The sequence below is a fragment of the Mauremys reevesii genome, linkage group 10 (assembly GCF_016161935.1).
Source record: "Mauremys reevesii isolate NIE-2019 linkage group 10, ASM1616193v1, whole genome shotgun sequence".
In the NCBI taxonomy this organism is placed as follows: domain Eukaryota; kingdom Metazoa; phylum Chordata; order Testudines; family Geoemydidae; genus Mauremys; species Mauremys reevesii.
In genome coordinates, this window is record NC_052632.1 from 35,019,101 (window position 1) to 35,044,736 (window position 25,636).

Below are 25,636 nucleotides of genomic sequence, written 5' to 3' on the forward strand. Positions count from 1 at the left end.
ATAGAACATGTAAGAATAAATTAATTGTGGCAGCATATAGCCACAGGTTAGGAGAAATATGGAGAAGTACCACCACCAGTAAGATCACAATGCCACCAGAGGACAATAGCCACTACATCACCTTTAAAGAGGATGCAGTGTTTACTCCTCTTTGCATCATCCATCCAAGGTACTTCCTTCCTCCCAGCATTTAAAAGATTTTTTCCCGTTAAATAGCAAAACAAAGAATTTAGAAGCATTACTAGAAAGAAATGCTTCTGCCTGAACCTCTCTAGTTGTACAAAACAAGTTTATATAGAAGCTTGTTTCAAAGGATTAAAAGGGTTTGTACTTACTGTATAATGTAAGTAGATAATTCTGTTCCTCACAGGAACTTAAATCACTTCTTTACTCCTTTAAGTGTCCTGACCCTAAAAGAGAAATCTAAAATGGCAACTCCCTACATTACAAAGATGTAATACCAAGGTCTCCACCCAAAGGGAAGTCCTCCTCTTTGGCTCTCACACATACATACAACTTTATCCACTGTAAGTGTACATAACCAAATAGAGTTAAAAGTAGTACATGGTACAAAACAAACAAAAAAAATCTCAAAAATAACTTACCTCAAAACTAAAATGTTTACAACAAACACATTATCTTGGAGATGTGGTATGTTCAGCAGAACCCAAGGTTTGCATTGTATACCTGCTGTTAAAAAGCTGAAGATTTATGTGTGTGCACAGTGCAATGTGGGTGAGGTTGAGAAAAAGACAAAGACGTGCACAGAGGCCAAGTATGGGCCGGGGAAACGCCCCTCTGTGCTCACAAAAGATTTCTCACATTTTCACAACTGTAATCCTAGCAGATCCTTGATTATAAACAAGTGCTGTATTGTAGGTGATATTTGGCTGAATTCCAAAGCAGTGTCCAAATTGCAACATAAAAAGAATACATTGCAGCCAAGTATCTGGTTACAAGGTAAATTTAAACAAATCAGAAAACTTTTAATTTTTACCCCATAAACAATAGCGTTCCTCTTTTTAAAATGTTCCACTACTGTGAAATACCTAAGGGCTCTCATTCCCAATCAGTTTAAATAAGATACATGACCTAACTTTACACTAACTGCTTCACCAGGTTTAATTAGCTGCAACCTCCTCTTTACTGTGATTGCTTGCCTAAGCATTGTTTAAAGCAGGGGTAGCCAACCTGAGCCTGAGAAGGAGCCAGAATTTACCAATGTACATTGCCAAAGAGCCACAGTAATAAGTCAGCAGCCCTCCATCAGCTTCCCCGACCCCACCGCTCCCAGCGCCTCCCACCCACCAGCAGCCCCACCAATCAACGCTTCCCCCTCCCTCCCCGCACCTCCCGATCAGCTGTTTTGTGGCATGCAGGAGGCTCTGGGAGGGAGGGGGAGGAGCGAGGGCACAACAGGCTCAGGGACGGGTGGGAAGGGGTGGAGTGGGGGCAGGGGCTGTGGCAAAGCCAGGGGTTGAGCAGTGAGCACCCCCCGGCACATTGGAAAGTTGGTACCTGTAACTCCAGCTCTGGAGTCGGTGCCTATACAAGGAGACGCATATTAACTTCTGAACAGCCGCATGTGGCTCCGGAGCCACAGGTTGGACACTCCTGGTTTAAAAGAATATCTTATCCAGATGTTTGTATGTATTGAAAACATTTGTTCTTTAAGATATATCTGTTCTTAATATAAACATGGAACAAAAAATGCTCCACTTAATCTCAGGCAAATTAACTTTCTCCAATCTGCTACATTTTGTCCCATAATCCATTACTTTTTAGACATCCAATACATAATTGAACCTGGTTAACTCTGTTATAACAAATTTCCCCACTGCCACTATCAAACCTATATACTAGTCCAACATATCAGAAACTGAATTTCCAATACCTGGTCCCTGTGTAGTCAATTACATCTGTGCAAACTAGGTGTAAACTAAAATTAATGAAGAATTTTGATTTGCTTGTAGTTTTACATTCAAATTACACAGGTGTAAATGACTAGACAGGGTGTGAGACAGTGGGGAATCAGTCCAACAAACCTCTATCTAGTCTTATTCTATCATAATTCTTATTTCCAGCACAAAGCAACAAGTTTAAAATAACTATAGTTAGTTATTTGTTACTAACACTGTAACAAAACAGGTTTCAGAGTTGCAGCCGTGTTAGTCTGTATCCACAAAAAGAATAGGAGTACTTGTGGCACTTTAGAGACTAACAAATTTATTTGAGCATAAGCTTTCGTGGGCTACAGCCCATCTGTTGAAGTGGGCTGTAGCCCACAAAAGCTTATGCTCAAATAAATGTGTTAGTCTCTAAGGTGCCACAAGTACTCCTGTTCTTTTTGTAACAAAACAGTAACTTACCTCAGGCTTTTTCTTCTTTAAGCTTTGGATCCTGGAAGCAAGTGAGGATTCATGCCATGGAAGAAGCCTCTTTACCAAAAGTAACTTTATTCAGCTAAGGGGAAAATATGAATTTATTTCAACACTTACATGATTGTTGATAATACCAACTTTAGGCATATGATTTAAACTCCCTGACCCCACCCTAATTGAAACCTTTATGAAAAGTGTAACTTCTTTACCAAAACATATTTCCCATCTGTTTTATTTTTTCCATTCTACCAAATACAATATATATTAATGCTACAACTAATTGGTGGGAAATGGATTCACACACCCTCCCACACACAAATTTCAACTAGTTCACTTTATGACCTGTAACTTTTATCTTACCTCCATTAAACTTAGAGGGCCCAATACATCCCTGGTGTAATACTGTTGAAGTTGTTAGGGTTACATCAGGGATGAATTTTGCCCAGGTATATCTCAGCTTCTGACTCCACTTTCTGTTTTAAAATAAGAAGGTACTATTCCATATGTTTCTGAATTTGATCAAAACTGAAATTAGAGTCCCTAGAAATTAGTGTCCAGGGGACACTTGAATGGGGGGGGGTGTCTCTCATCATCTTAGGTGAGTATCCTAACTGGGCTAAAAGTTATGATCCAGCCCCCCTCCCTTTTTGCAAGACACACCGTAGGCACCTAATTCTAAGAGAGGGTTCACCACTGAGAATTCCAAGCAGAGCTAATTGCCTCCCTCCAGTCCAGACTTATGTGCCAAACTCCCATTGTACAGGAAGCCTGAGCACTTGACCCAGGCTTTGTGATTTTTCTAGACATCTGCAATTTAGGCGGTGCAAGTCTGAGCACCGCTGCGTCTAAGTCCCTCTGTGAATCTAGCCCCTAGTGCTTATGCTTCTTATTTGTCTAAGGAACATATTACTAGTCTGAGGACTTGATTTTCAAAAACTCTCATATACCATCTTTGCATATAATTTGCCATATAAGTCGTTGCCAGCATTCTGCACACAAATCAGTTATTTGCATGCATAAATGACCACTTATATGTATAACTAGCTACCTGCATGTGCAAAGCCTACTTTAAACATGCAGTTGTAACGGCTCACTCAAACTAGGCCAGCAAATATGTATACTTAACTGTACATTTTCATTTTTGAAAATGAAATCCTGAAAGTCACAAAAATCTCTATCAATAAGGGACTAGCTGAGAGAAGCATTTTGTTACATAATATTGGAAATAATCTTTCAATTTAGAAATGACAGGACCCACATTGCTAGATGGTATCACTTTACTTGGTATCTCAATAGAGAAAATTTCAGACACATATTCATATATTCAACCCTAAATAGACAAAGTCTATACAGGATTCTACCTCAATCAATTCTACTCTGATGCTTTTTCTGTATCTTATCATGATACCAGTTCTGAAGACAATAAATATTGTTTGACAGACTACAGCACATAGATTAAAAAATTCTAATGTCAGCAGAACATTATGCTATACTTATATTTTTGCCTCTTCTATTATCTGAAAGTTCCATTTGATATGTCTTTAATGTCAGCTATATTGTTTGGAATTCTGTAATCCATCAAATTTTATTAGATCTGTTAATAATAATAGCCTCAATTCCACAAAGTATGTAAACATTTAAGTCAATGGGACTTAAGCATGTGCATAAAAGCTCTGCAGAACTGGAGTTTGTGAGGTATATATTGAATGTGTATATATTCTCTTATGCAGAAGCACAAGGCCCTAAACAGAGTGGAAAGCTGGGTTTTTGCTTCATGGTGGGTGATCATTTCTGTGGGTGAGTCCACTGTGCACTCTGCAACAGTTCTCTGCTCTGGAGTACAGGGTGGATTTGTTGGGGCTATGGTTTGGGAAAAGCCAGTGAGTTTCTGCACAGGTTGGATCCACTGATACACAAAGCTGCATAACAGAGAAGCAGTGGATTTTGTCCAGTGCTTGTTCACCCTACAGTTGCTACTGCAGCCCATATATGAGAATGCCTCTTTCTGTGACTGAAGGTTGGGAGGAGCCCTTTGCTCAGAGCACTATGATCTGTCTCTAAATGATCTTGTTTGCATTACCCCCTGCACGCTTACTAACAATTAATCTTTTATACTACTAATTTCCTGTATACTTGAGCTTAAATTTATATTTTTAAATTATTAAATTGCCAGCTATTCTATACATCTGTGACTTGCTTCATCCCAAGAGGACGGGAAATTGGAGGACTTGCATGTGCAGGCAGATTTTTAAAAAGGAATTAAATTAACTGCAACATCACATATATTCCATATTTTTGTTTTGCGTTGCTCACCACACACTTTTTAAAAACAATCTCCACAAAAGTCCCTAAAGATGATAGATAAATTACTGAAATAGTTTTTCTAGTATGAGTTTTAAAATACTTGCTGTTATTTTTATTATGGTAGTATCTAGAGGCGCCACTCAGAATTGGGGCCACACCATGCTATGTATTCATAGATTTTTAAGGCCAGAACAAACTATTAGATCATCTAGCCTGACCTCCTATAGAATTTCACCATGTTGTCCTTGTATTAAGTCCAATCACCTGTTTGTATATTGTAAAAAAACAAAGTAAAAGATGGTCCGTTTTCCCAAAAACGTATTATCTATTTAAAAGACACAAGTGATTGTAAAAATCAATTTGAAGCAAGTGAGACAACAGAAACATTAATACATAAACTCAGGTTCTTAGGCCAGATATACACACAGCTAGGTGGTTTTGAATGAACTAATTTTAAACAGTAAATTGAAGATACAATATTGTATCTTTTTTGTATAAGTCCTCTACTGTCCGTTCACTTACCAGTTATAAATTAGCAGTTTTCTATAGGCATTACAATAAAATAGGTCTCAAAGTATTTGAAAGTGGGCAGATTTGTGGCCTAAATGGAAATGAGTGCAGGGGACTGGACTAGACGACCTCTCAAGGTCCCTTCCAGTCCTATGATTCTATGGTGTTCTGTGCATAAGAAGCAGCATGGAGGAAGGCATGGAGGTGCTTGTGAAAAAAATGAGCAATGGAAGCTGGCAATGTTGGTTGAGTGGAAGGGACAGGAAGAGTGTGATAAGATATAAGAATGGATAAGTTGGGCTGAGCTAAATTGTGAAAGGCCTTAAAGGTAAGAACCAGAAGCTGTATTTGATGTGGCATAGAAAAGAGAGCCAGTGGTGAGACTTGGAGGTCTTTTTACAAAAGTTAAGGAATATGCAAAAATGATACATAGAACTAACTACCCATAAAGAAGATCTTACAGGCCACTGCAACAGCCAGGAAAGCCTCTGCAGCCAGATTGCCCTCCCAGTGTGCCATATAATTTCTGCTTCTGACAGCAGAAGATTCAGACATCCAGCAGTTCCCAGCCGCAGGAAGAGAGATGCTTCTGAAAAGGTGTCACTCATTTTGCACAGAATCCCCATTGTAAGTTTCGTGATCTGAGTGCAGGAAGAGGATCAAGAAGGGGGTTTGGATGAAAAAGTGTTATTGTTCCCTCTTCCTTCACCAATAAAAACCCTGAAGAACTTTCACAGAAAGAACCCCTAGGTTGCTTTTATCTACATGAGCTACACCTCAGCATAGAACTGCCCTCAAAATTAAAGAGCTGACACTGGTTACCCTTTGGCTTCCCCTCTTACTCATGCTAAGGTGTTCTTTCCTAGAGCCGGGTAATTAATGAAGTCTCAAATGTTTTGTGATGGTGTATTTTTGTATATACAACTTGGTTTATGTTTTTACTATAGTTTTCTCAAAACTTTTTTTAAAGCGGGGGAGGGGAGGCTTCACTCTACTTGTATACGTATGCAACAGTAACCCATCAGTGACCATCATTTGTAATTCCTCCTCCCCCACCCTCAAGATTACAAGAACTGATTTCAGTCTCGTTTTACTAGAAAGGGTTCTTTTCTCCTGCAGATAATGCCCTATAGCATTTAAGGCATTTTTCTTTGGCAGCAGATTATTATCACTTCTGAAAACCAGGGTTCAGACAGTACAAGTGACAACTGTAAAACTTTTAGATAATATATTGTCTCTGTGGCAAATCCTTTAGTCTTTACTCAGACAAAACTCCCATTGAGGTCAATAGGAGTTTAGTCTGAGTTATGGCTGATGGTCAATGAAAGTAAGATTGAATTTAACAGGAGTTTTGCCATCTTCCTCAATGGGAGTGGGATTATGACCCAAGTAGGGGCTGCAGAATTTGTCCCACTGTTCTTTTTAACCTTTGGAATACTAACTTATTCTATATGTAGGACATCTAAAATTCTTGGTCTAAGGGATAAAGCATTTAAATGCTTCCTCACATTAATCCATGCTGAACTCCTATGGAAATGCTCATGACAGCTATATTAATAACAAATAATTTCTTCCATTTTATTGCTCTTATAATTTATGTAAAGTAAGCAACAATCTCATATATAAGGCAGTTAACATACAAGTGAAATGTATTTATGTATATGCATAGCCATGTGATAGTTTTATTTACTTTGCTGTACCTGCATTTTGCCTACTAATCCATCTCCCCAGGTCTTAGTCTCATGTTCCAAACATCTAAGCATCTTCAAACATATGCCTTTTAAAAATGAATTTATCAGAGAAGTATTTCTTCCTTTTTCACCCCACACATAGAAACTTACCCCAAATTACATTGGCCAGAGGCCCAGGATGATCAGTCAGTTTTAGACTCCCCAAAGAAGAGGGAGTGATGTGAGGCCAGTGCTCAGTCTCTGTTCCCCTACGCACTGGACAGCAGAGAGGGGGTAGCATACACTTGTCTGTAACAAGATTAAGCAATGGATGCTTTGTGCTTTCCCCCAGCACTTCCAGAGGCAAAGTGCCTACCACATGCACAAATGCCATTGAGAATTGCCTACAATGGCATATGGCCCATCTGCGGGGGGAGGGATAGTTCAGTGATTGCCATAATCCATCCTTCTTCTCAGTTGCGCTACCAACTGTGAATGTAGTCTTTAGAGAAGAACAAGGCCTAATGGGATATTTTTCACTCTCCATCCCTTCTCCTTCTTCATATATGTCAGCCATATTTGGTGGGAGAGGGACCTAGCAAGTTATAAAGTTACATGTGGCTGGATCCAATATCAGTGACATTGAATTGTAAATTGAATAAAAGGAAAATGTTGCCAAATAAATCATATTGGGGAGGTACAGGCACATGGAACTGACACAGCAAGAGTGCAGAGGAACAGCTAAATGTTTGGAATATTGCTGAAATAATTCAGTAAATGGACTGTGCCGTGCAGATACCTGACTGATATTTATTGCAACAATTTGTAGATACGATCTAGCATCTGACATGCTTTTGGTGAAATTAAAATAATTTGGCAGTGGATAGATGACTTGGTGGTGGTTTTGAATTTTGAGAAACATGTTTCTCTGCCCTATCACAACCCTCAGCTGCTACTGTGGACCAAATGATTACTTCACTGCTAGAGTGGAATATAAAAAGAATATCTTATTTATATATTGCCCATCACCATATCGCTAGGCACCGTGCCCAGCCAATTGGCCCAAAGAGAAGCAGCTATTCTGCCAAAAGAAGAACTAAGAAAAACATAATCCACAAATGAAGAGCTAGTGAAGAGTGCAGACACCTAGTAAAAGATGCACTGTTCTATATAGAAAGACCTAGCACTGAGCATTGAAGACAGCTACCAAGACAATCTGACAGATGTGGCAGTTTATACATGTGCTGTTGTTTCTGACAGAGCAATAGCTTTTGACCTGGATTAAGTCTAGACTTACAACAAAGATGGAAGAAATGAATCCCACAATTAAAGGTGAACCAGAAGGCACTGAAGATGATCCATGTGAGTACAAATACATTTTAGTCATATAGCAGGTATGAAGTTTTGTAGGTTATAATAAACAAGCTGGTCTACATATCAGAAATGTTTGAGTATTTGTGTGAGGGTGTGTGGGAATGCAAATATCTTTTGGGTTGAAGAAGTTATTTTTGGCGTGGCAGTATTTTTGCAGGTGGAAATATGAAAAACTTCAGTTCTTGTCTCTACCAAGTTGACAAAACACAACAGACATTTTATAACTATTGATTTTGCATTCCTGTAACTAAGAACAATGGCTAAATTTTTAAGGTAGACATTTTCATACTGGTAACTTGTAAGGTGTCATTTATGCTTTTAAAAAGTAAGTGGCAGGCATCCTATGTTTACAAGTGACAGCAGTGCATGCATAGTAACTACTTTTCATAAAGATTTTTACTCTAAACTTGTTCTTCTAAAGAAATTCTTTCAATGCACTTATCTTCATTCTGTATCTAACCACTGTTTTATTTCGCTGATCTCTCTCTTACACACACACACACACACACACACACCCTCAGTACAGCTCAATGTGCCTGCAGAAAATTGCCCACATAAGTAATTTGCTGGATTAGGGCACAAGAGTTAATCTACTTTAGTCTTGAACAGACCTAGTGATTGTGCCTCAATGATCACCTTTGCTCGCAGATGGTGATACTACTGCATATAACTGCGTATACCTGCATATACCTGTGTTGCTCATACTTGTCCCAAAACTGAATTCTTGACTTTTATGGTGGAAGGACCATCAGCAGACCACCAATGAATGTCTTAACATCCAAGAGAAAGGACAAGCAACAGCTAAATCCCTGACACAACAAGAACCTCTAGAAGTTGCACCATCAGAGAATCAATCTATGTACAACAAAGAGGACCCTTCTTGATCAGGTCCCCCTGGTTGCCTTTATACTGGGAAGAAAAGGCAAAAAGTGATCAGATGAGTCTCTCAGACACGAAGGTCAGATGGGACCATCATGATAATCTAGTCTGACCTCCTGCACATTGCAGGCTACGGAACCTCACCCACCTACTCCTGTAATAGGCCCATAACCTCCAGCTGAGTTACTTCCAGTAACATAGAATCCACCATTTACTGTAGTTCAAACCAGCCAGTGAGCTGTGCCCTATGGTGCAGAGGAAGGTGAAACATGCCCCCCCGCACCTCTCTGCCCATCTGATCTGGGGGGAAATTCCCTCCTGACACCAAATATAGCAACCAGCTACTGCCTGAGCATGAGACCCACCAGCCAGATACCTAGGAAAGAATTCTCTGTTGGGACCTTGAAAGGTCATTGAGTCCAGTCCCCTGTCTTCACTAGCAGGACCAAGTACTCTCCCTGACAATTTTTTTTTTTGCCCCTGATCCCTAAATGGCCCTGTAGTGAGTCGGTGTGGCTCCTCTCCTGCCCAGCAGAGGGAGCGCCCTTACAGACACCCAAGTGGGCGGAGCCACCACCACCTGTCCCCGCCCCCGGAAGTCAAGGGGCGGGACAGGAAGTAGAAAAGCCGGCCGCCAGAGCTCAGTCAGAGCCCAGCCACCGCAGGGAGCAGACGTGCCACCGGGAGCTCGTGACTGGGAAACCTCCAGGACCCAAGGCAGCTGTCCTGACTGGCCGGAGCTTCCTCGCGCCCGCTACGAGGAGGAGCCACCGGAGCTCCCCCGTGGCCGGTACTGGGAGGAGCCGCTGGAACTCCCCTGCACCCGCTACAAGGAGGAGCCGTCGGAGCCTCCCCGTCCCTGCTGTTACCCGGAGGAGCCGCCTGAGCAGGCCTGGCCGGACTTCCCCGAGGAGCTGCCGGACCTGCCACCAAGCCCTGGTCAAGAGGAGCCCATGCTCGTTGACTGGCCTGGAACCAGTGCCACGGACGAGGCAGGCCCTGAGGGGGAAGCTGGAAGTAGCCCGGGGGTAGCCAACCCCAGTCAGGCTGCAGACACAGACATGCCGATGTCAGTGTGTTGCGGTCAGGACCCCACTGACCTGCAGCAGCGATAGCCGCTGCTAGGGCCCCGGGCTGGGATGCAGTGGAGTGGGTGGGCCTGCGTCCCCCCTGCCACCCCACTCACGGGTGGCAGTTTTTCCCCCTCACCTAATGCTCAGGTGTAAGGACCTGGGCCTATATACCAACTGTTTGTTGCTGCTCAGCCCCTGCACCAGAGGGCCTGAGCCCTGATTGTTTGTCGCCCCGCCCTGATCCAGGGCCTGGGCCTATACTCAAACTGATTGCTGCTCAGCCCCTGCACCAAAGGGCCTGAGCTCCCTAGGTACTGTTTGCTGTTGCTCAGCCCCTTGTAACAGAGGACGTAGTGAGTCGGTGTGGCTCCCCTCCTGCCCGCAGGAGGGTCGAGCTCCAGTGCAATCGATTACAGGCCCCCTCAAGGATTGAGCTCACAACCCACGGTTTAGTAAGCCAATGCTCAAATCACTGAACTATCCCTCCCCCCGCAGATGGGCCATATGCCATTGTAGGCAATCTCATCATACCATCCATTTTGTAAACTCATCAAGCTCAGTCTTAAACCATATTAAGTATTTTGGCTCCCCCCCACACATACACACACTCCCCTTGGAAGGCTGTTACAGAACTTTACTCCTCTGATGGTTAGAAACCTTCATCTAATTTCAAGCATAAATTTATCAATGTCCAGTTTATATCCATTTGTTTTTATGCCAACATTGACGCCTAACTTAAATAACTTCTCTCCCTCCCTTGGTGTTTATCCTTCTGACGTATTGATAGAGAACAGTCATATCTCCCCATATGCTTTGTTTTGTTAGGCTAAAGAAGCCAAGCTCCTTAAGTCTCCTCTTGTAAGGAAGGTTTTCTGTTTCTCTGATCATCCAAGTAGCCCTTCTCTGTGCTTGTTCCAGTTTGAATTAATCTTTCTTAAACATGGGAGACCAGAATTGCACACAATATTCCAGATGAATTCTCACCAGTGCTTTGTCAATGGTAATAACGCATCCCTATCTCTACTGGAAATACCTTACTGGATGCATTCTAGGATTGCATGAGCCTCTTTCATGGTCACAACACGTTGGTGGCTCCCTCAGTTCTTCTAACTCAGAGCACATCTTTCAAATCTCTGAAATAGAGGAGGCTCAATCAGGATCTGCAGAGTCCGTATGCTTGGGGCAGTGGGGGGAAGTCTCTACACTGTGAGACCTGCTAGCAGTGGCAATACTCAGAAGGTGGGCTCAGGAGTATAACTAATTAAAAAGTGACAAACAATACTTTTCCAGGTGAAGCTACCAATATGACCTGGAGGTATTATCAAGACAATGATGCTTTATAAAGAAATCAAATTCCAGATAGCAGTTCTGCATATTTCAACAATTGTCACATAATGAACAGATGCTGTAGTTTTTGCAGCAGAAAGGGATTTCAGTTCTGCTTTTTGTACAGTAGCTTCAACAAACACAAAGCATATCTCAACACAGCATTTTGATCCATTTAGATCACCTCTTGACTGATATGGATTGGCCCTTATTTTTTACCAAAAGCCAGAAACAATCTTAAGGACTACTTAAAGGTTTTGTCATGTCAAGGTAATAACCTATAACCATCTTAACATCCCAGGTGCACAACTGAGCTCAGCCCAGAATATCAGAAGGCTTCCAGAAAATATTAGCAAAGAAGCTGTGTGATTTAAATGAAAATTCAAGACCCCAACAGTCGAGAACTAGGGATGGGATGTTAAGACTATTTCATTTTTATGAAAAATGTGTTATCAAGAGGACCTGCCATCAAAGTGTGCAGTTCTGAAACTCTCTCAAAAGATGCAGTAGCCACAACACATATGCAAGTACGAGCAAATACCAAGAAGCTCAAAAGTAGCCTCCATATGCTTGGCAAAACCAAGATTTCAATTCCATGGATTCATAGGTTAAACTTGTGAATGGAGATGTTCATAAAGCCTTTAATATATTGTTTTCTAAAGATGACAAAAGACTTGGTTCCCTTGCACAGATGCATGTAAATATGGCACAAATACCTTTTGGTTTTATCCCAATAAAATCCTGTATCCATGTAGGACAAAGAAAATCCTAAATGACTGGTAAAAGGGAAAGAGACTGGAGTGGTATCTTTACTCTCTCCAAATCCTTAAACTATTTCCACTAATGGATATGCGGCCATCTAGCAGAAGATTTGTGTGATTCCACATTCATAGCTCTGACTTTCCCAGAGGATTACAATCAAGTAATCAGGCCAACAGATGAAGAACATTTCCAGTTTGAGTGAAGAATTTGATCTTCCTGCTGAGGCAAGAGGCCTGGGCTCAGGAAGAGAACAAAGGGCTTGTTGTCCTTGGACTGTGCTAACAGAACTGGGAATCACATATGGTAAACCCCAGATGGGGCAACCAGAATCTCTCTGGCCCTTTCTTGCTCAATCTTTTTGGAATTTTGCTAAGAGAGGAAAAGGTGAAGAACGTGCATTTTCTTCCCCAGTGTAACAAACTTATTTGACACTAAATTGGGACTATGGATGCCATGGAGTAAAATATTGCACATTTTGTATTCTCACTCATTGCAAAGAGAACTACATATGGATGACCTCCTCTGGTTTAGAAACAAAAAAGGGAATTAGCTATAGAATCCTTTGAGTGTTGATATAATCTTGTAATCCTTAACTGCTAGCATGTTCTCTCATGCCAAAATGCAAGTTGAAGATATTGCCCTGTTATGAATGTACCAATTACACAAAAGTGATGCATGACTTGTTGTCACACCACAGGGGACTGGGATCGCCGTCTGTTCAAATATACCATTGCCACAGAATGTTGTTTGTAAGAACTCTCACTGCCTTCCTTCTAATTAGAAAAAGAAAAGCACAAAAGGCAAGTTAGATGGCCTTCAACCCCAACATGTTTACTTGTAATACAGATTTTCTGGGTAGTACCTCACAGGGCAACTGCCTTGAAATCTAGTCTTTGAGATTGGAATCAATGAATCTAAAAAAATGAATCTAAATCCCTTGCTAGGAATCTAGATACTTTTGTTGTGAGAGACAAGCTAATACCTTCCCCAAATTCTAGGAAGCCTTTAGAAATATGGGAACCTGAATGTCACTAAGACTGACTTCCACACATTTTATTTAATACTCTGTTATTTATTTACATTATACAAAAATAAAAAGGGGCATCTAATCAATACTTTACAAGTTATGAGAACAAATATAAAATTCCCTCTCTGAACCTTATAGTATTAAGTAGAAAACATTTAACCTGAGTTACTTTCTTTGCTTCTGCCTTATTAAGATGAGGAATTATGCATCTTGAAGGTTGAGGGCCCAAATCAATCTTGAGAATTTAGAATAAGGATTGTACTTTTTAGAGTTGCAATAAGGCCATGGCACCAGCACCTATGCTTTGGTCTCCATTTCCAGAAGATATTGGGCCTCATCCAATAGCAGTGTACAATGAATAGGATTTCTGAAGAGGGATGGAAAGTTTTGGCATGATCTGAAATTGAAGGGCACAGTCCCATTTGATAAACTCTGAACAAAACTACATCCTGCCATGCCTGTAAATATTTACACAATTAGGAGCTGAAATTAAAATTGGTTCTATGTCCTTCAGCAAAACTGTGGTTTCACAGTATCTAGAGTAAAATCCAATGGATTCATAATGGATAAAAGAGATCTCTGGCAATCCTAGAATGATGTCCATGGTAATTGACGTGGAAACTCCTTGAAGAAACAGTGGAAGGACTGGCCTTGAATATCAGCAAGAGAGCTACTTATACAAAGACTGACTCAATATCAGTGTCATAGCTGTTAATCTGGTAACTGAATATTATAGCCAAGAGCACCAGCAAACAATGATGGTCCTTACCAAGGACCAAGTCATCAAGCCTAAAATGTCATGAAAGGCTCACAAAAGGTATCTTCCAAACTACTAATCTTCTTAAATCTCAAGAACGTCTTACTACTTAGGGCTTGTCTACACTTACCAGTAGCTCAGTGCTGCTGCAATCAATGCAGCGGATGTCTATTTAGTGGGTCTAGTGAAGACACGCAAAAACGATGGGAGAGCGCTCTCCGGTTGACTCCAGTAATCCACCACTCCGAGAAGAGTAAGGGAAGTCAAAAGGAAAGCGTCTCCAATCAAAGCAACATGGTGTAGACACCACAGTAAGTTTACCTAAGCTATGGCAACTCCAGTTACATTATTCACGTCTGGAGTAGTGTAACTTAGGTCGACTTACTGTAATAGTATAGACAAGGCCTTACTCTCAGGGATATTTTCCAGAAATGGGGATATTGTCGTTCAACGGGTATAACAAACCATAACTGCTTGTAATTAGTAGTTATTAAAATAAGGACCAGAAAAGAGAATGCCCTCTTCCAAAATCCATTTTCTTTGATACTGTCAACATAACGAAAGAACCTGGGTGGGATTCTGGCTTGTAAAGTTTGTCATATTTCCTGTTCTCTGATGCATTAGAGACTGGGTGGTAGGGGGCCATTCAGACCGTAACATAATGACAGTTTTTTAGACCCTGCACTGGCATGCAGCGTTTATCAGTTAAGCAACAGTAAGCTCCAGTGCTAAAAGCCTGCATAAAAATGCAGATTAATTATTGCTGTATCACTCTGGCATTTGGATTTGGTTAGCTGCCACTAAGATATGAGGTGTTTTTTCTGGAATATAGAGAAGGGTCTGGAGCACAGGAAATCCTGCAAGGAAACCCAAGGGACAGCAAAGCTTGGGGAGAAAACTTAGCCAGAGATTTCTGTTATGTAATTATACTTGTCATATAAGTTGCCAATACAGTCAAACCCCAGAAAAATAGTAAATTTGGACTATATATATAGTGTGTACATGTCATTCAAAATAGGCTATGAACCTGACCTGCTTACACAGATCTTTAGGCTCTACAGAAATGATAGTATTACTATTTATTATCATCATCATCCGTTTAATTAAAGACTATACTAATAACATTTATCATGACATGGCGGTCACAGATCAAATTTGTGATGTTATAGCCAATTTAAGGGAAATCTCCCACTCCTAAAATTTTATTAAGAGTTTTCATCCAACTGTTCATTCATATATTCAGAATCCCCAGTTGTACAGTGTCAGATATTTGTCCCTCTTTTTTTCATCTTAGTTAATCCTATGTAATGGCTAATTACATATAGCTCAGCACAGTGCACCTTGTATAGGTATACCCTATCTAACCAAAGGACAAGCTGTAACATAACCCAACATAATGGAACACTCTTCATTTATCTAAAACCCTAAATGTTTTGGATGTCCTTTAAATAATGCAAGTAAACAGGGCTGAACCGTGTATTTATCTGACTAATGGATATTTGCAAGACTGTAGTATTTTGTGACATGCCTTCCAATTAAATGAGACATATCACAAGCAAGCTTCTCAATTGTGACCCACCACAGCCAAAGTTCTAAGTTTTGTTGTTGTTTTTTTAATTTGCCATGCCTTTCATTAAATGATAGGCATGGTAAAGTCTTCAATCATATTATGCATGTGTAATTTCCACTTCTGTTTCTCACACCATATCTTAAAAAAATTAAACAAAAAGAAGAATGTCTAACATATTAATACTTTGCATTAACTTATACTGAGATTACTCCATTTTATTAAAATTTCCTTCAAATTTATAAAAAAATATTTATAGGCACCCTTCCTATACTTTGCACATCTACCATAAATTAAAACCCCCCAAAATACAAGAGGACTGCCTAGGAAAATTATGCATTCTATCTGCCACCAGTGAAAAATTACAATACGTAAGTAATGAACTTGTGTTCCCTCCGAGTATCAAATGCACACATACAGGACTAAATTCTGCCCTAAATTACACTTGTGCAACCCCTCTGAGCTCAGAGGGGTTGCACAAGTGTAAATGAGAACAGAATTTGTCCCATTATTTAAATACTTGATTTTGTATTTTAATCTTTGAGTTAGCTGGCAGATGTGTAAAATCACATGTACAGTAGGCAGGGATTTCCTATTTAACTGTATCGTGAAGAGGCCCATGTACAAACATTGTTTACTCCTCTAAGTACATGGACTATATTGTGCTCATAAAGTTTGCCCCACATAGACCAATTTCATACATGGATATATAAGCAGCTGGTGGGTAATGAAGCTTCAAGCACAAGTCTAATAGGTATTAAACTTTTCCTGATTTATCTGTCTGAAGATTCTGGTACTTAGCGCAGCTTCACTTGTGAGGTGAGGATGCTGCAAATCTGTCAGGTATATACAGGGGTATGTAATTTCTGGTATTTCAGGTAGCGCTCCACAATCAGATCGTGGGCCTATGCAAGGGGAATTATTAGTTAATCAGTTTTAGATAGAAACTAGTATAAATACACACCCCAACCCCAAACAAGTCACACTATGTGCTCATACATTTAATTTCTTCTCTACGATAATCCCAGATCTCACTCTCATAGAGCCTCATCCCCAAACACTTTTGTTTAAATGTGTATTTTTAAAAATCAGTTTAAGTGTAATAAAATTTTAAGGTTCCCAATGTGGGATTAATTTTTATATTCATAACTCTGAGTTATAGATATTCCCCTACCAGAATCCCAGTTCTACCTCTCCTTCAATTTTTTAGTAAAGTTGAGGTCCAGATCCAAACATCACATCTCAAGACCATTCTTATTAGAAATTGGTATATTAATAACCAATTTGGCCAGTGGTTATTTGATAAAATAATAGGTCCATATCACTTTTGAGATACTGAAAAATGTTGTAAAACTTTAATTTTAAAATGTGGTCACTGGGTGCTTCAAGTAACTAGTCTTTATAAACTAAGCACAATCCAAACACAATCTAATTGTCTAGAAACCTCTGTAATAGCTAGGCTATTTGGGCCCTGCTAGTGTAGTGCTAAAAACTGGATTCCCTGAATTTTGTCAGTTTAAAACAGGCTCTTAACCTTATTTTGATGTTTATTTTTTGCATTTAATTTTCGATTAATTTGTTCTACTTGACTGGCACTTACTCCAATAAATGGGTATTATTTACTCTACTGGTGTAATCTCTCTCAGATAGGACAATCTGCTGAATCAATGTAATCTCTAGTCTGCCTCATGTAATCTTGCAGCTGCTCATTCTCTTAGTGATTATGTAATTGTCCTGGTGTACATATAAGCAAGCAGAACTTTAGTAAGGGGCGGGGGGAGAAACCTTTATCCTAAAAGCAAAATTAGGGAAGTCTTGGCACTACACTAGCAGGGCCCAAACATTGCTCAATTGAGGACTACATTAGCAACATGCCAGGAGCCCCAGGACAACATTTAATTTGCATTGACAGTGTAGATTGTTGCAATCTTCATATTTAGTATAAAGGTACAATTCCTATATATGACAAGTCCTAACATGCAATGATTCTAGCATCCATTTTTATTCTAGAAATGTAGCCTGTGAAAATTATGGGGCCCAGCATGCAAACATTTGTCTTCATAATCAACTAGCTCAGTCTGCAGAGATGATGGCTCCCAAGGTCCAAAACACTATACTGACTTGAATAACATAGCCTGCTGAAAAGACAAATACCAATATGCTATGCTCCATCTTGGTCCAACTGCACAGAAAAGATGACCCCCCAGAAGAAGATGATTAATCCAAGCATCACAGCCCCAGGGGACAAGAGGTTTTAGTGGCAACATGCCATTCTGACCATGATGGATTTTGGATTAAATTGGAATACAATGAGCTCTTTATCCCTGGCAATTTTGACGCAGGTTTCCTGTAATTCCAGAATTTGCCAAATGGTCCTGATTTTTCCCTTGAGTACAACCTCGCATCCCTATTCTTGAAATACAGGACGTGAGAAAGACCATGACGGGGTGTGGACTTTGGTATTTTGTTGTGGTGCTGCTTGGAGCAAATTCAGGATGGTAATGTCTCACATCTCCCCCTGCATATTAAAGATGTGGTAGCAAATAGCACCAGGAAGCCACAGAGGTGCCTCCTCCTCATGTGGGGAGGACCAAATAAGGCAACTTTGCACCTTACTGTGCACTAACAGCCAACCTCCTTGGGAGCAACAAATCCCAGGCTCAGTTACCAGTAGGGTGACCAGACAGCAAATGTGAAAAATTGGGACAGGAGGTGGGGGGTAATAGGAGCCTATATAAGAAAAAGACCCAAAAATCCAGACTGTCCCTATAAAATTGGGACATCTGGTCACCCTAGTTGCCAGGTTAGTACACACCTGTCCTTCCTGCCCCTACCCCAGAGCAACACCCCAGTGCAGGGCCCCATTTTAGGGATAGGATGCTCCTTATGAGTGACTCCCCTCCCCCACTCTAGGTTGGGGTTCCCACCTCAATAGCTCCTCCTCTCCCACAATGTAGGGCAAGAGGGGGGTCTCTCTTCAACAGCTCTTCCCTCCCCTCCCCAATGCAGGAGGAGGAGGTTTTAATAGCTCCTCCCTTCCCCCCCCCCAATCTAGGGCGGTGGGGGGGTCTCTCCTCAACAGTCCCTCCCCTCCCCCAATCTAGGCGGGGAGTGGGGGTCTCTCCTCAACAGTTCCTCCTCTCCCCCAATCTAGGTGGGGGGGGGTTCCTCTCCGCAGTAGCTCCTCCCCTCCCCCCTAAGGCGGAGAGAGCGTCTCTCAGGAGCCACTCCTAGCCCTCACGAGAGGGTGGAGTCATACGTCAGGAGCCCGCTCTCCTCAGGCGCCCCTCCCTTGCCCCATCCTTGGGTGGTGAGGCCTTTCCTCAAGGGTCCCCCCTCCTGAGACAGGGGCTCCTGCCTTCCTCCCTGCCTTCCCCCCTACCGTAGTACTACGAGCCTTACGCAGTCCGTCGTCTCCATTGGGCCTGCATGCCCCACGTGACGCTGAGCGTGTGCCCCGAGCCGAACTGAGCTGCCACAGCCGGTTGTTTCCTAGGCGACCCAGAAGAAAGGGAGCGCGCCAGAGAGCGAGCGAGGAGTAGGACAGGGCACGTGCACGCGCCACAGCGAGCTAGAGTGCGCGCGCATTGGAACCCCGATCTCTGGAGAGCGCGCGCCAGCTTGATCCCGGGAGCTGCTGCTGCTGCAGAGCGGAGCGGGATGTCAGGATTCCGGGCATCAGGTATGTGTCTCCCGGCCCCGCCCCCCCCAGCACTCCCGCAGGGCAGGGTTTGCACACGTGCCCAGTCCCACCCGCAGTGGGAGGCGCTGGGGACCCCCCTTCATAATATACCACATAGCCCTGCAAACCACCTCCGGCCTCTGCCAGAGCAGGGCATCCCCCACATAGCGGTCTGCGTGGGTCAGTATGGCAGAGAGCAGGGCATCCCCCATATAACGGGACTGTGCGGGTCCCTTTGGACAGAGCAGGGCATCCCCCATGTAACGGGACTGTGTGGGTTTGTATGGCAGGGAGCAAGGCATCCCCCATTTAAAGGGACTGTGTGGGTCCCTGTGGGGAGAGCAGGGCATCCGCCATATAACAGGACTGTGCAGGTCCCTGTGACAGGTAGCCCCTCACATAAAGGGATTGTGCGGGTCTGTATGGCAGGGAGTAGGGCATCCCCCATATAACGGGGCTGTCCGGGGCTGTGTGGCAGGGAGCAGGGCGTAATGGGTCCCTCTGACAGGTAGCAGGGCAACCTCTATAAAATGGGGCTGTTCGGGTCCCTGTGGAGAGAGCAGGGCATCCCCCATATAATGGGGCTGTGTGGGTCTGTATCGAAGGGAGCAGGGCATCCCCCCGTATAATAGGACTGTATAGCAGGTCTGTATGACAGGGAGCAGGGTATCCTCCATATAACAGGGCTGATTGGGGCAGTATGGCTGGGAGCTGCCCCATAGACCAGGACTGTGAAGTCCCTATGGCAGGGAGCAGGGCATCCCCCATATAATGGGTCTGTTTGGGTCTCTGTGGAGAAAGCAGGGCATCCCCCATTTAACGGGGCTGTGTGGGTTTGTATGGAAGGGAACAGGGCATCCCCCATAATGGGACTGTGCAGGTCTGTATGGCAGGGAGTAGGGCATCCCCCATATAATAGGGCTGTGTTGGTCTGTATCGAAGGGAGCAGGGTATCCCCCATATAACGGGTCTGTATAGTAGGTTTGTATGGCTGGGAGTTGGGCATCCCCCATATAACAGAGCTGTGTGGGTCCATATGGCTGGGAGCAGAGCATCCCCCATATAACAGGGCTGTGCGGGTCCCTGTGGCAGGGACCAGGTCATTCCCCCGTATAAAAGGGCTGTGTGGCTGGGAGCAGGGCATCCCCCATAGACTAGGGCTATGAAGTTCTTATGGCAGGGAGCAGGGCATTTCACATGTAATGGTCTGTGGGATCCTCATGGCAGGGTATGGTCTTATGATCCTATATGATCTTCTATGGCAGGGAATTCCACCCTCCTCCCCCCCCCCCCCCGCCCATAAAGCAGGCTTTAGCACAGAATGTTTCTTTTTCCCAACCCCCTTCATTTTACAGGGTATAAAGTTGCTATGTGCTGGAGCAGGGCAGGTCATCCTTCAAACACCATCCATCCCGATGGAACAGGCTGTGGGCACCCAATGGCATGGTGCATGGCACTGCCCTCCCTACATATTGGGATTTCTGTGGAGTTCCTATAGAAAGGTGCATTGTGATCTGTCTGTCTTTCCTGTCCCGAGGATAAATATACAAAACTGGTATGCTGAGGAGTTCCTAAAGCAGGTTACGTGTCAGTCCATCCTCTCCTTTCAGTGTAATAAATGTGCACTTGGTTCTGGAGGTAAGACATGGCAGCATAGCACTCACCATGCAAATAACAGGTGGACTGTGGATTCCTGTACTAGTATATATGGCAGTGCACTGCCCTCAATACAACAGGCATACTCGTGATTCCCTATAGAGGGTGTATATAAGTAGTATATTGTGTGGGCACTACCCTTTTTGTAATTGCCCCTGGTGCAGGTCGTGTCTTAGATGCCTTTCTCTGCTCGTTATTTCTATTAAGTGCATCATTAGTTTATTAATAAATATAAATAGATGAGGGAAAATGGACTCCGAAATATTTGTACTTAATGAAAAAGAAGATACTGAACTTCTTGTGTTTAAGAAAGAAAAGCTAAACAAAAAAGATATAAGCTCTGGCTGGTGTGGAGTTGTATGAAGTATGTGGAGGGTTGCCTAGGATTTGATCCAGTTCTTAGTTGCTGATGAGTTTTCCAATTCTGTGATTTGTCAGTAGCTGTAAAACCAGAAAAATTGTTTTCCATCATTGCTTAGTTGTACCTTGCTAGTCCTGGTCTACATTACTGAGTCTTTCACAAGGATACAGGTAATTAGCAACACTTTAGCAGGTACATGATTAAGAATTACATACTTGATCCTGGAAAGAGGCCTTGGGAATCACCTTATACCATATTCATCCCCAGATATAAGTATAAAGAATCCCAGGAGCCTGGGGGCATTAATGCATTTCTCTCTCCCCTCCGCCACCCCAAATCCATCTTTTGTGTGATTTCTTCAGGATAATGCTTCTTGAATCATGCCTTCATTCTAAATGCTGTAAATCCATAAAATTATACTGTGACTCTTGTCAACAAGGTTTTGACCTACATTAGCATGGTATCACATCACAGCAAGAAGACCAGCAATAGTTTTTGAAGGCCAAATCCATAAGGACTCTTTTTTTTTTAATCAGGAAAATGTTTCGTTTTCCCTCTGTAATCTGCTGCATAGTTATGTAGCACAGAATTAACAATCTTTTTTTTTTCATTACACACATGTATAGGGATGAAATCAGTAAACGTTGGAGATCCATGTGCAAACATAAGATGTCATAGCATGTCACATTAACTTAATTTAGTGAGGTTCCTAAGTTAACATGAATCAGTATTTCAGTTTGTTGTCCTATTGTCCATATATAAAGGGGCTGGTAAATGTGGTTTGATGTAAATTTCTGTATACTGTACATGCATATTTGACAACAGACAATCACTTGGCTGAACACCAGACTGAGTGCACACCCCTTGAGCCACATTTGCTTTTAGGTACAAAAGATTTAATATGTAATAGGTATAACACAAGTGTGTATAATATATAATACAAATGTACCCACACACACACACACACAAACACATTTTCTATATTGAATCCAGTGTGTGTAATATATTGTGAGGTGCATTGCCATATAATGCCAGCTAAGCATTCTGTGGTGGTTTTAATCTGAAGATGCTCGTGCTTGTATCCATTTAAGTGAAAACCAGTGTTGTTTTATTATTTTGTTTGTTGTGACCATTAATTGATATTTACAAATATGGCAAGATTTTGTTTATGATTTTTGCTTAATATATTGTAAAAATTGTATTATCTGTAAAGGGTTGAACTGAGATTATACTGGTACTGTATGGTTCTTCTAGTTCTTGTGCAGATACCTGATCTGCAGGAATTTACAGTATGTCAGAATACTTGTAAAAAGTTCATTAATGTAGTATGAGCACACTAGAGATATTCCACACAAATTAGACAACAGCTGTTCGGTATTGACATATAGAGTCTTCTGTTGAGAGATGAGATGTTGGCATTAAATAATTGTTACCTTGAGCTTGTGAACTGTTGCGAGACAGTGTACTTTGTGCAGAAAAGGAAAGGAATGCTTCTCCCTCTCTTATGAAAGGTTCAGAACAGGAAACGAGTGCATGCTGCTTTGAACACACTGTGTCCTGGGCAGCATTACAGTGGGCTGATGGTCAGAAAAATGACTGCAGGTCCAATTCAGTGAGTAAAGTGCCTGCGTGCCTGAGGCAGTGCATATGCTCACTGACTCCGGCATGTTTCTGAACAAATTGTAGTAACTTCATGTTCATTTTTCTCACTGAGTTGCAGAATTAACTATGCAGACCCTGTACACAGTGTGGTATGTTTCTCTGTCAAAGGATGAGAAAGTCTCGGTCAGACAAGAAAGTTTACGGCTAGCCTGATGGGCAACTACTCCAAATTCTACGCAAAAGAAATGTGTATCAAGAGTGAGCAATTATTTCAGTCTTAGAACTAAAATATAACAGGGCTGTATGCAGACAGGGGGTGTTAGTAAGGGCATGACAAAGGTCTGCTAAGCCAGGATCTACCTTGATCTAGCATGCATGGGGCCATGCTTGTAGTGTGTGTGTGCAATGAATAACCTAGAGCTCAGTTGAAATGTCTGTGACTGGGTGAGGTAATATCTTTTATTGGACCAACTTTGGGTAGTGAGAGAGACAAGCTTTCCAGCTTACACAGAGCTCTTCTTCAGATCTGGGCAATGAACTCAGAGGGTCACAGTTAAATACAAGGTGGAACAGATTGTTTAACATAAGTAGTTAACACATATTTAAAGGGACCATTCAAGGTGCAGTGGCCAATTAACATCTCTCCAGTCATAGGGGCAAAAAATAAAACTGGGGGACAAAAGGGGCGGTTAAGAGGGTTATAGATTGTTGTAATAAGCCATAAATCCGGCTGTGACACTCTGAGTAAATTTTCCAGACCTGAAGAAGAGCACTGTATAAGCTTGAAAGCTTGACTCTCTTTACTTCACCCACCTTGTAGCTGTATTGGTCTCAGGATATTAGAGAGACAACATTGCCTGTGATTTGTGACAGATATTCTGGATGCAACATAGGGTGTAGAGTTAACTGTTTCCATAGGCACCATGTCTGTCCCAATGTATGAGTGTGTGGGCGATGATATAGCTGTTTTAGAGGGGCACAACTAGAAAGCTATGGGGATTTATGCAGTTCAGTACTCACCACCACCATTCTCGTTGTGCCACATGGCTATTTCTGCTGCGATGGCTAATGGCAGTTTTCATGCATCCCTGGTTGGCTGGGTGCTGGATACTTGTTTCCTCTCTGATTGTCTCTGTGCTAATGTATGGTGAAGGAGCTCTGAGTTTCCCTTTGTATGGACTTCTTTTATTAAAGGGGGTGGAGGTAGCAAATTTCTGGGATGGTTAAGGGCTTTTGTGTTTTAGTATATCCAAAGCAAAAGCGGGAAAAGTTAGACTGCCGTACCAACAGAAGTCCAACCTCTTTACCAGAAGGCAAAAGTCTACATGTTCCAGCATCTGCATGTGTTTAAATTTCCTGCCCTACCTGAATGCAGAACAAGCAGTTATTCTAATTGTGCTACATAGTGTAAACACTGTACAGGAGTACAGTGTACTCTTACCTCTTTAAAGGGGTAGTGAATGGAGCTCAATGTAAGGATGCCACCTTACTCGGCCCATCTGCTTCCTGGAGGACTCGGTTACTTTACAGACAAAAAGTTTCATCTTTGTTAATGCTGCAGAGCTACTATAGCCATGGGAAAGTGAGCTGGGGTTTCTTCTGCCGCATGTGTTATCATCAAAAGTGTCAACTAAGTTCTATTTGCAGAATCTTGATTGCTAGTGGTTATATAAGAGGAAGAAAATATTAGATTTATTTATTTATTTTGAATCCTAGATTGAGTGCCTGCTCCCATGGAAACCAAAGGCAAAACTCCCATTAGCTTCAATGGGTGCAGGAGCAGGCCCCGAGTCTGCAGTGGAGCAATACAGAAAGCTTGTTCTTTTGACTTGTAAAATTGATATGACTATCGCCAACCCAGAATAAATACAAAACTTCACCAATACTTTTAGAGTTGCTTATCAGTTTAGCTCCACTTTAATGTATTTTGTGAAATTCCAGCTTTATATTTTTAAAAATAAAATAAAAATTCTTGCTTGTTGTTATTGTGGGGCTAAACTTGCCCTGTGCCACCCTTTGGCTGCACAGGCCCTTGCCCTTGGGGGAATCAATGAGCAAGGTGGTTACAGGGTGCAGCAGGCCCTGAAGTTGCACAAGAGGTAATGGGCAGATTCCTTCACAGTCTCTGTCCTTGAAGACCCAGTTACTCAAGCTATATGCTGTGCTTGGAGTGGCTTGATGAGAATGATGTAATAGAGTTTAATACTTAATTTAGTTATAGGGTCCAAATCAGCCCTCAATTACACCCGTGTAATCCCAGCAAAATCATTGGTGGTGCATGAATTTAAGCAGAGGCAGAATCTGTTATGTGTACTTGAGAAGCATATGGAGGTGATTCAATTGCTAAAGAATTCTTTATGGAACATCTGCTTATCCCTTGGTTTATTCAAAACTGTAATGTTTCCACTGTAAAAATTTCTCCCTCTGTCCCACTTCCATTTTATCTTTTCCCTTATACTATGATCATTTAGATTGTGAGCTTTTCAGGGCCAGTAACATGTTTTCCCTTGCTTTATAAAGTACCATGTACATCTATGGCACTATATACAAATATAATTACATTAAAAAATTATGTTATGGGAACTTTAGGTTGTGAAGTCAAGCATTCAAAAGTTAGGAAATGCCAGATTAAGATTGTCTGTGCAAATTTAATTCACCCCCTTGTGTGTACACCCTTTACACAGAATGAGGTGTGTGTGTGTGGG

General features: G+C 42.0%; 1 protein-coding gene and 1 long non-coding RNA gene across 12 annotated transcripts in view; one reads left to right on the forward strand and one right to left on the reverse strand.

Annotated features, from left to right (window-relative positions):
• Positions 1 to 19,225, reverse strand: part of NRG4 (neuregulin 4) — a 63,458-nt gene extending 44,233 nt beyond the window's left edge. Inside the window, exons 1-5 of one of the 11 annotated variants that reach the window (XM_039490462.1) lie at positions 19,033 to 19,216; positions 16,332 to 16,535; positions 11,230 to 11,324; positions 2,370 to 2,463; positions 336 to 410 (exon numbers count right to left, since the gene is read on the reverse strand). The gene's annotated coding sequence lies outside the window, so the exon portion shown is untranslated. Of the gene's footprint in view, positions 1 to 335; positions 411 to 2,369; positions 2,464 to 11,224; positions 11,325 to 12,934; positions 13,387 to 13,466; positions 15,556 to 16,331; positions 16,536 to 19,032 lie in introns of those variants that run through there. The other 10 variants (XM_039490455.1, XM_039490466.1, XM_039490458.1 and 7 more) reach the window with 10 other exon arrangements.
• Positions 19,226 to 19,230: 5 nt separating this feature from the next.
• LOC120372918 lies at positions 19,231 to 24,734 on the forward strand. The gene is made up of 3 exons (XR_005585257.1): positions 19,231 to 19,312; positions 20,668 to 20,814; positions 24,648 to 24,734. It is a non-coding gene; the product is annotated as an uncharacterized LOC120372918 (long non-coding RNA).
• Positions 24,735 to 25,636: the final 902 nt, after the last annotated feature.